Source organism: Thermobia domestica, chromosome 16 (genome assembly GCF_964235325.1).
Source record: "Thermobia domestica chromosome 16, izTheDome1.hap1.1, whole genome shotgun sequence".
Taxonomy (NCBI): Eukaryota; Metazoa; Arthropoda; class Insecta; order Zygentoma; family Lepismatidae; genus Thermobia; species Thermobia domestica.
Genome location: NC_137469.1, coordinates 45,001,530 through 45,012,973, shown reverse-complemented (window position 1 = coordinate 45,012,973; position 11,444 = coordinate 45,001,530).

Genomic DNA, 11,444 nt, shown 5'->3' with positions numbered 1-11,444 from the left:
CACTCACCCACTGGAATCCGCCGTGTTTGATCCGAAATGTCCAAATCTTCATCATGCAGATCCTAGACTATCTTGATTTTGTAGCCTTTGGTCTTGATCGTCTTCTTGGCTATCTTAAACACGGTTGTCTGTGGAATTCCCAGTTCCATGGACCGTTTAGGAATCGACTTCTGTGGGCTGTTGATGATGCTTTCCCTTACCCTGCTCACTGTTGCAGGCGATGTTGGCGGCCTCCCACTTCGAGGACGGTCCAGGACGCTTCCTGTCTCCAAGAACTTAGCATTCCACTTTCGGATTGCACTCTCAGTCGGTGCCGGCTTTTTGAACTCTTTGGTGAACTTTCGATTGGTGATTGGTGATTTTAGCTCTGCGTACCATATAACACATTGCGCTTTCTCTTTCACCGACGCCATCTTTGATAGGGTAAAAAAAATAGTCTTCTCAGAGGAGTTTTTCATTTATTTATTTCTTTAAAAGACACACACACCAATACAGCTTACAACTTACTTTTAACAGTCAATATTGAAACAACAATGAAAACAACAATGGATGGAATTTGGTAAGAAACTGACCCTTGCCCTCCCTCTCCCTCTCTCAACGTGTTCAGAGTGGCCGCTTATCTAACAGTGTTGCCAATTAAAGATTTAATCCTTCCGCTACCGTTTGCACTTTATTTGATTTCATTATGAGCATTTTTTATGAAAATTCTAAGCAAATTAAATCCGTCCAGACTTTATGAAAACCCTGTACTATCAATCAGGTAACAAGAAGACAGTGCATGAGGTCTGAGATTTAGGTCTCATCTTTCTCGTCTCGTCCTGGATTTTGAAGTGTAGCGTCTCGTTTCTCTCAACTCGTGTATAACATTATTTCAAGCAAATATTTGGACATTTTAGACTACCACTTGCATCTATCCTACGGTTTACATCTTGTGTCCCGCTCATGATGCAATTTTCCACAATAACAAAGCGCTAATTGACACTGCGTAGCTGAGAGAGGTATGTTTTCATGGACATTGGAATAAGCGACAACAACTCGTCTGGTTCACCCAATCCCTAGACTTCGACCTCGTTGAACACTTACGGTCCGTTCTGATCTGAGGATTCGGAGCAATATTCTGTTCTATTCTAGCTGACGGATCTGTGTGCTGTACTGCATAAGAACTAATAAAATATCGATCTAGAAACCCCTTATGGTAACTTATGAGTCTACACTCCTTGACAGCATTCTAGACCTGTTTTGCAGACTAAAGGTGGTAAGTAAAGAGAGCTCATAGGTTGTCCAAAGGCTTGATGTGGGCACCTGAGAAGGTCATGGACATCGGGATAAGCCACAACAACCCTTCTGGCTCACTCCATTCCTAGACGTCGACGTTACTGAACATTTATTGCCAGTCCTGAATCTCAGGATCCGGAACAACATTCTCTTCTATTCTAACTGGCGGAAACGTGTGCTGCATTATATAAGAACTAATAAACTATTAATCTGGGAGCTCTTTATAACTTATGAGGCTAAACTCCTTAACAGCATTCTAGAGCTCTTTTGCAGACTGAAGGTGCTAAACAAAGGCACTCTCATAGATTGCCCAAGGGCTTAGTTTCGACACCTAAGAAAGTCATGGACATAGGAATGAACCACAACAACTATTCTGGCTCACCCAATCCCTAGACTTTAACGTTAATAAACACTTATGGTAGGTTCTGAGACTCAGGATATGGAGCAATATTCTTTTTCATTCTAGCTGGCGAAACAGTGTGTTGTACTGCATAAAAACTAATAAAATATCCCTCTGGAAATCCTTTATACTAACTAAAGAGCCTTTACTCCTTGACAGCATTTCTGAGCTATTTTCTAGATTGAAAGTAGTAAATAAGGGTTGACCCATAGATTGCGCAAGGGCTTGGTTTCGGCACCTAAGGTGGTCATATGCATCGATATGAGCCACAACAATTCCTCTGGCTCACCCAATCCCTAGATTTCGATGTTATTATCTACTTATAGTCAGTCCTGAGACTCAGGATCCGGAGCAATATTCTGCTTCATTCTAGATGGCGGAACTGTATGCTACACTGCATAAGGACTAATAAAATATCCCTTTTTAGAAACCTCTTATAAGTTATGAGTCTACTCTCCTTCACAGTATTTTAGAGTTGTTTTGCAAACTAAAGGTGTTAAGTAAAGGTACTCTCATACATTGCCGAAGTCAGGGTTAAAAGTGAATCTGAAAATGTGGGGGGACGACAGGTAGCGGCATGACGCACGCCGTCCCCCCTGCGCATCCTTGCCCATTGTATTTTTTTTAGGAACTAGGGGGAAGCCGTACATATTTTTCGAGGTGGGGATGGCGTCCCCCCGCACTTTTACTCCTGGCCCATGGGTTTGATTTCGGCACCTAGAGTACGTTTGTTTTATCTTGGCACCCTTCCCGCCAGTGCACTTGGTTGGCTTTTAAAGCACTTTCTGCTAGCATTTACGTGAACATTTTAATAAAATGGCGTCTTATTGGCTTTTTCGTGTAGGTGACGTTTTTAGTCATGCAGCCCATCAAATGAGGTCATTGGTATTTGGCAGGTATTTGAAGTGCTTAGTTGCCACACGGAAATAAGTGTGTTACAGTGACTTGTAAGTTGTGTGGCGTTTTTCTGTTTCCTAGCGTATTGTATCACGCAACTTAAGTGTGGCGTGGCAAGAACGCGTTGCAGACAGATCCATCCTTTAGGCGGGAAGCGTGCCAACATAAAACAAAGGAAGGAAGTCATGGAAATCGGTGTGAACCACAGTAACTCTTCTGGCTCACCCAATTCCTAGACTTTGACGTTATTGAACACTTATGGCCAGTCCTGGGTTTCAGGACCTGAGCAATATTCTCCTTCATTCTAGCTGACTGACTACATAAGGACTATTAAAATATCTCTCTGGAAACCACATAAAACTTATACGTTTACATTCCTTGACAGCAGACTAAAGTAGCCCCACAGATTACCCAAGGGCTTTCTTTCGGAACCTACGGAGGTCATGGACATCAGGATAAGCCACAACAACTCTTCTGTCACACCCAATCTGTAGATTTGGGCGTTACTGAACACTTATTGTCAGTCCTGGATCTCAGGACCCGGCACAATTTGTCATCCATTCTATCTGGTGGAAATGTATATTGCACTGCATAAGAACTAATAAAATATCTCTCTGGAAACCACTTATGACTTATGAGTCTACACTCTGACAGGGTCAGCATTTTAGAGCTGTTTTGCACACTAAACGTGGTAATAGACTGCCCATGGGCTTCGTTTTGGCACCTAAGGAGGTTATATTGCAATACCACAGTCCTAATGCTTTTATTCCCCAGGTACCTATTTCTGAGAAGCTAGGTTGACCTGAGAATAACATTGAAACAAGAGTGTTGTATGAAACATTTCCTTCATAACCACAAATCGACATCTACCAGGTGCCTTACTGACCAGGGATCAGCTGTTAAAGTGCTGAACTATGAGATCATGGCTTTCTGTATTTACTACACCTTCTAATTCTCGAAAGTTTTCTGGAATATGCTTCCCGAATTTCTAAACCTTTACCACAATTCCCATGTGCTACGCTACTTATCATACACTTGATGGCTAAGCGGTTAGCGTACGGACCTTTGATGTGGAAGACCCAGGTTCGATTCCCGGCAGGAGTTCATGTGATTCGGATTCCACGTTAATCAGTAGGTCCACGTCTCATATAGCGTCGCTGCTGAAAGAGACGTTAAACTCAAAATCAATTCCACTCAAACTGTTTATCATAGTAATAATACGAATAACTGCTCAAATTCTGTTCCATTTATTAAAAAAAATAATAGTTTATATTAAGCAAAAGAAATTTGGGTTACCTCAAATGTAAAACTACAAAATTAGAACAAGATTATATCACTTTCAACAACAACAACAAAAAAACATCAACATAACAACAAAAAAATCAGCATAAACTTTGAAACTTACATAAAATGTTAGCTTTCAGAAGAAAAACACATTTTTTTTTGTTTTTTAGCCTCCTTTAAACTAGAATGTTTGAATAACACAATTCAGTAGAAATTTCCGTTTTATTATGTCCCTTTCTCATATCCGTTTTAAATTGGACTAATATAATAGTTCACCCCACACGGAGTCTCGACATCTAGGTACGGGATGTATTATGACTCTGGGTAAGTTCAGAGTCATAAGTCCACTACGTTATGAGGAAAAATACGAAAAGGTGGAGAGAGGAACATTGTTTGAGAAAGGTGATTTTGAATCTGATATATATATATATATAATGCAATCACGTCAGTCGTTTGGGCCTCACACTAGTAGACTGTTCCTGCCAAGATACCCCCAGTTGACCTTTCAAGTAACCCTATAAAGAAAATGGTAGAAACGAAAATATTTTCAGTAGAAACGGTACAAACGTAGTACAAACGAATGACCTAGTCAGTTTCAATTTTCTAAAGTTGGGGGGGCGGGGGCGGGGGAGGCTACCTTGCCGTACATCTAGCGATACGTGCTAGTAGCAAGAGTCGCTTTTGGCGTGTATTCAAACCCGGCTCAAAGAAAGTTTTTTTTTTCAATTTTTAAAAACATTTCATAACACTTTTTTTTATTAAAATGAGAAGAAAAAAATACACAAAACAATGATTTACTTAGTTTGTAGAGATAAGTAGTAGTAGTAGTAGTAGAAATAGTAGTAGTAGTAGTAGTAGTAGTAGTAGTAGTAGGAACGTGAAGCGGGTCGTGGCACAATTAGACAAGAGTTAAAGTTGAATATTTTACACGATTAGCATCTCTAGAGGGAAGAAATAAAGGACAAACTAGAAAGATAGAATAAATATATTGCGAAAAGTTAATAAACTACCATGATACATTGAAAATGATAGTTGACATCAGGAGGTACTTTTCTGAAATCGATTGGTCATCCGAAGAATACATCTGAAATTCATTTCTTAACCCTGTACTAAAACCGGAAGTAATATAAAACCACTAAACCTTCCGGTTTTAATATTAATCTACATAGGGCAAAAACGATGAGAGATAACAAGAATTATATTTCGGGAATCGATTAAACGTTCTGAGAATGGCTATCGTTTTCTCTCTTAACACTCTATTCAAAAAGGAAGTGGAGAAAATAAACCACTTTAGGTTTTATCGGTGATCAATATAGAGTAAAAGGGGTACTTAAAGCGGTAAATAGGGCAGGGGCGTCATTTAGGGGGGGCAGGGAGGGGTATTTGCCCTCCCTGAGTTTGAGATTCATATAGATTTTATCAATAGAGTAGTAGTAAATGAGTGAAAACGCGAAATTCTACTTATATCAAGGTGTTTTGTCCCCCCCAAGCAAAATCTGAAATGACGCTCCTGAAATAGGGATCTTTACCAATTCAACAGGTAGATCCTTGGGTGGGGGCTATCTTGCCATACGTTAGCACTAGCACGCTCGGCTACGAGGGCCGACAGTAGTTAGTGTTTGATATCTGCTATATGAACGCTACGTGGCAAGAAATGGATAACGCCAACCAATCAGAACCGTGTATTTTGTTCCCACTTCCGAAAGAATTACTCTCCCGAGCAACTCCTATTGTGTTGTCAGGTGAAACAGCAACGACATTGTCACTCTTTCTCGACATTGCCAGAATCTGATTGGTTGTTACTTGTGCAATCCGGAGACTCGTATTTCAACAGAGTGTAAAGTAAGAAGAACATTTGTATGGTTCTTGTTTTTGTCCAATCCAACTCACATTATATTAGTTTCGTGTTAGTTGCATTTGTGCTCACGAGATTGTAAATTTTCTCGTGTAGTCTCAATTAATTCAACTCTTTAAACGAAATGAGAAGTACCTTTTAAAATTCAAAGCTAGATGTATTACAATTCTTCTCTCGTTTCTAGACGAGGAATTTCGTGAATCTCGTGGGTAACACTAGTTAATCCAAGTCAGATTTAAAACACTGTTTAAGTGTTGTATAATTCAGAGTACAATGATTATTAATTGATTAAGTGATTGTACGGCCATAATGAAGAGGAGAGATGAAGTGGGTCCTGGGTCAAGTGGGTAAATATTTGTGAATGGGTTGTGGGTCAACAGTATGTGACTACCTCGACTCATCACCCACCGTGACTCACTACGATTCACTTTGACCCACCGACCAACTATGACCCACGGAACCACTCTGCTCAGTGCATTGTAGACAGCATATTATGAACACTGGTGAATTTGTCTGTGGCTCATGAGAAACACTTTAACATTTTAAAAGTGTAAAAGTCAGCTCCACTGGTATTGTAAGAGAGCGTTGCTTGAGCGATATACCGTAGAAATTCAAACTCTGATCAGTGATATTTTCACAGCCTCGTTTTATTACAAGTGTAAACTCTTTAGTCAGTGGAGAGGGCGTGGATCATAGGTCAGAATTGATGACCATGGGCTTTGGTGGGTCAGAGTGGGTAGTGGGTCAGTAGTTCATGAGTCAAGTTTCATTGACCCATGCCACCTCCGATGAAGAGTAATCAACAACGTTTAAAGATACGCAAATCATTACACAACATGCTTCAACAAAAAATATTGTTGAAATGGACACCCTTCATGAAACTCTCGTGAAGCAGAAAGATTCCCTCAACATATAAGGGATTCTCGCATAGATTAAATATAGAAAAAGTATCGCATAAGTTTTTGTACATACATTTACAAAACAAAACAAGAATAATTTCTAGAGGTATCGAGAAAATCTCTTCATAAATCAGTACGAGACGAGGCTTTTACAAACTTTACGAGTCCAGACAAGAAAACCTTATTTTTCATTTCGTCTCCTTTCTTTGGCAATACTAGATAATTGTTGGTCCCCTATTCAATCCCACTGAACGTAACCATGTGATAAAGAATGTTGTTAGGTATTGTGATAGAAAAGAGCAGTATTAGAAAATCAAAGTAAACTACGCTAACAAGGGACATCACCAGAGCCGGCCTTAGGTGGTGCGGGGCCCGATTGGAAACATTTCGCGGAGCCCCAAGTTTACAACTAACTTGCACCAAGGTCTGTAGAATCAATATAAGGCTTGAAAAATCCACTCGCCAGTGGTACTTTTTTCTTTTACATTTGACAAGTAAAGTCAATCAATCAAAAAAGTGTTTTAATCCACACACAAATACAAAAGAAGGAAATAAATATAATATTGCAATCCACCATCATGTTGAACGATCTTTTTCATTCGTATCACAAAGTGATTTGTTATATATATATATATATATATATATGGGGTGTTTCAAAACAACATCGATAACGTTTGGGAGGTGATTCCTGACACCAAAATTTAGACAAAAAGTATAGACTAACTTGGGTGCACAAATGCTTCCTTTCGGAGTTATACGCTGTCGAAAGCATGAAAATATGAACTTTAAAGGTCAATAGCTCCAATACTATGGGACCTACCGTAGTCGGATCAAGATTTCACTTAGGAACTATGTGCTAATGGGAACTAATTATGTGAGCTATCCAAAAACACATGTTTCAGAATCTTAAGAATACTCACGCAACAATTTTTATCAAGGGAGTTTGACTATGACCAAATAATTTGAAGTACTCACCAACTACATTTTAAAAAAATGTGGAAGTACCGTAGGATTGTGCAACTTGGATATTTGGATAGGGCACATACTGGTACCGAAGTAAAGTCTTGACCTGACTACGGTAGATCCCATAGTTTTGGAGGTATGGACCTTTAAATTTATTTTTTACATGTTTTCAGCAGCCTATAATTTCGAAAGGAAGATTTGTGCACCCAGGTTGGTCTAAACTTTTTGTTTTATCTTGGTTCAGGAATCACCTCTCAAACGTTGTCGGTGTTGTTTTGAAACAGCCTATATATATATATTGCGCTCTCCCAGCTTGTCCAGTAGTTATACCAATTTCCCTTATAACGTGTTGCCATTTGCAAAACGTTCTCGTGAAAAATGATCTGAAAAATGTTCTGCCTGTTCATTGCTTATATCAGCTAATTTTTGAATCAAAAGATGCAATATTTCAATCATTTTTTTTAGAACTTATTTCTAGAGAATTACATATAATGTATCGAAACCCAAACTATTACTTAACTCAGTATGATGTGCTTATTCGAAAACTCGATTTAGAGGGTTCAAAAATTTTGTGGTCCCTGATCCAAAATCTAGTTATTGGCGAAAATCGCAATCTGTTGATGCATTTTTAAATATTATTCCTAAAGTTCTTGGCCAAGATCACATTTTTTTTTATCATACCAAAAATTCTTTTTCAGAGGAATAACTCAAATAAATGGAAATGCAGACAGAGAATGAATTTTATAATACATATTTCAGCCTTTTGCCTTGCAATGTTTCAAGAAGTTTCTGTACCAGCATTTCATTTTTCATCTCTTACAAGTAAACCTATCGATGTTGAAATCTAGTTTCTTGACCAAATTTGGCAGAGAAGTGCGGAATATCTAGAAACGAGCATAAATAAAATTTAAAGTGCTTTTGCATATACACAGCTGCAGTGGCCAAAAATTTGATTAATCAGAATAAGCCATAACAATGTATTTCAAGTTTGTAAACGGGTATAGCGATAAAAAAAAAAAAAACATTTTAAGTGACACCGGGAGAAAGTAGGCATCTATTTGAGGGTATGCTTATCATGGCCGCCATCTTGAAGTCGGTCATCTTGTATCTCGCTCGACTTTTTTAAATAGGAGGGTGGTCATATCAAATTGGGCTAGAATTTTACGAGAAATAAATGAAATCTATGTTTCCATAGGTATATTGTTACAAGGTATATTGTAAGACATAATGAAATGCACATTGATATGAATTCGTTGGTTCAAAGATTTCTTAACAGCTGTATCTTTTTGAAAGAATTCAAGTCAGGAAAACCTATTGTACTCTAGCGAGAACATTGAAAGTAGCTACTTATGAAAGGTATTAGCTTGAAATCGTTATCGAGTGCAGACAAAATGAAATGGTGATGAGACGATCACAAAGGAACTGAATGAAGATGAATGACATATTTTCCATTGGATTATTCGAGTTAGAAGATAAACTTTCATAAGCAGCCACCTATTAAGTACGCAGTTGTATCCTACAATCGTTTTTCCCGACTTGATTTAAGAAAACATCCACGGATTTTTCGGAGACAAGGGCAAAATTTGTCCTCTGGTTTTGTATGTTTAATATAGCTATAATAAGAGAAAGATATGCAAAGAAGTCGCACTGAGGTTGATTTATTTGATACCATCTCGATATTCACGGTAGTATCATATGACATAATCAACAAGAACGCCAGAACGTTTACTTAGTATGTGTTCAAAATAAAAGAGAGTGTGCACCCAGAATAATGATACATATTTTTACTCAAACTCAAAGAGAATAGTACTTTTATGCCTAGGGGCACCTAAATATATATTATGTAGGGAAATTTGGGAGCGTGTCAAGCGTGTTGGGATCATGTAGAATTTTCCCTGGACATAATATATATTTTTACAACAGAAGTTGTAAAAAAAAAAAAGAAGAAGAAGAAGAAGAATAAAGAAACTACTGCAGCATTAAATTCAGAAAATATTTTATTTATAAATATTCATTTACTTCTTAGGGAGAGGTTATACCCTCCCTTCTGGAGTCCACGGATGTAGCTGTATTGCAATATGCTGTTGTGTGTACTTGAAAACCGAGAATAGCAGAGCCATCTGAATAGTATCATAGCCATTTGGCCGGGGGCCCGCGAGCAGAAGAGCATGTATTAATTACATCTATTAGAAGCAAAATTTAGTCATAGGGACCACAGCACACTTGTGTGCTCTGGGGCCTAATATGCTGGTAAAACGGCACTAGTGCGGGGCCCCCTTAGGCGCGGGGCCCAATTGGGAGCAATCGGTCCAATCGGCTTAAGGCCGGCTCTGGACATCACTCAAATGTCCGGCTCCGATTTCAATGAAATTTTTTATTCTGTTGGAGGGCATGTATGCATTATTTTTTATGACAGAAATTTTTGCCATGGTACATGTTCTCTATTTTTTATATAGAGTTGTGATGTGGTTATTAGAGATTACTGCAGAAGTCCCTTACTACCCTTTGTAAAGGAAGTGTTAATGAAAGAACAACCATTTAGATACATATGAGGCCTAGGGCGAAGTCGTATGGTAGGTATTGCCTTAACGGCATCCATCTTAAAATCCGCCATTTTGAATTAAGATCAAGTTTTTTAAATGGGAATGTGGTAATATGATACATAATTTCGGGCTAGAATTTAATCCGAAAAACGATGGTGAAGTTAGTTTTAAGATACTCACATTTGGGGAAATAATACAGGCATATTAATTGTTTATACTTACTATGTACCTACGTCCCTTACCTCCGCTTCTAACCCGCATATTAATGATAATAAGTGGATAAAAGCTTCGGTAATACATATTATGCCTAGAGGAAAGTGGTACGGTAAGGGCAACCTTAACGGCAGCCATCTTGAAATCCTTCATTTTGAATTAAAGTGAAGTTTTGAAAAATGAAAACCATAGCATGTGACAACTTATTTTAACAGTAATTTTACCTTAAAAGGGAATGGTATGTTTATTTTTGTTCTATAGTTAACCAGTATGAATTTAGGACTGCTTCTAATCTGCACCAAACGTCCATTATTTGATCTTTCAAATTGGCAACACTCCTAATTTTCACCGCATGGTTTAAAATTCTAACTGGCACTTTGCAATTGTTGTAATGGCTCATGTTTTCTACATTTATTACATTTTTTAAGAGTTGCGATTTGTTAGTACATGAATAGTGTTAGTACAATCATCCAGAATTCCGAATTTTGAAGACTTGCAATGTAATTATTTATTTCCTACACCTGCCCTTCAAACACTCGTTTACTGACATGAATCATCGCACAACGAAACAACTCCAACTTTGCATTCAGATAAACCGAAAATGTAGCTTATAATGGATAGTAGATGGGACAAGGAATGAAATGAAAACCCATTTGAAAAAGGAAAGCCAAATATGATTAGGTTGTTTAAATCAATGGTGTTTTGCTTTGTTTTATATTTATTTCTTTATTGCTTATTTATTTATTTTCTATGGTAATTTCTTACCTAGTCAGACAGAAATGTCATACGTTTTCTAGCGATTGCTGTGGAAGCTTCATATTTGTAAAATTTATAATCAGTTTTGATCGGGAACTCGATTAAGTTACACCTCCTTATAAACAAGTTACCTGTTTTCATATTATGTTCATGGTACAAACAGCGTGTTGGGAACAGTTATATTATGCCTCTAAAGTTATATTTATTAAAAATATTTTGTTTGTCGTTTGCGTAACATGTAGGCTCCATTTTGTGTTCATATAACAACAATTTGTTATAATTTCATTTATATATCTTTACGTCACATAGATCCATAAGCTTATTATGTATTCTGGTTTGAAATAAATAATTACATTGCA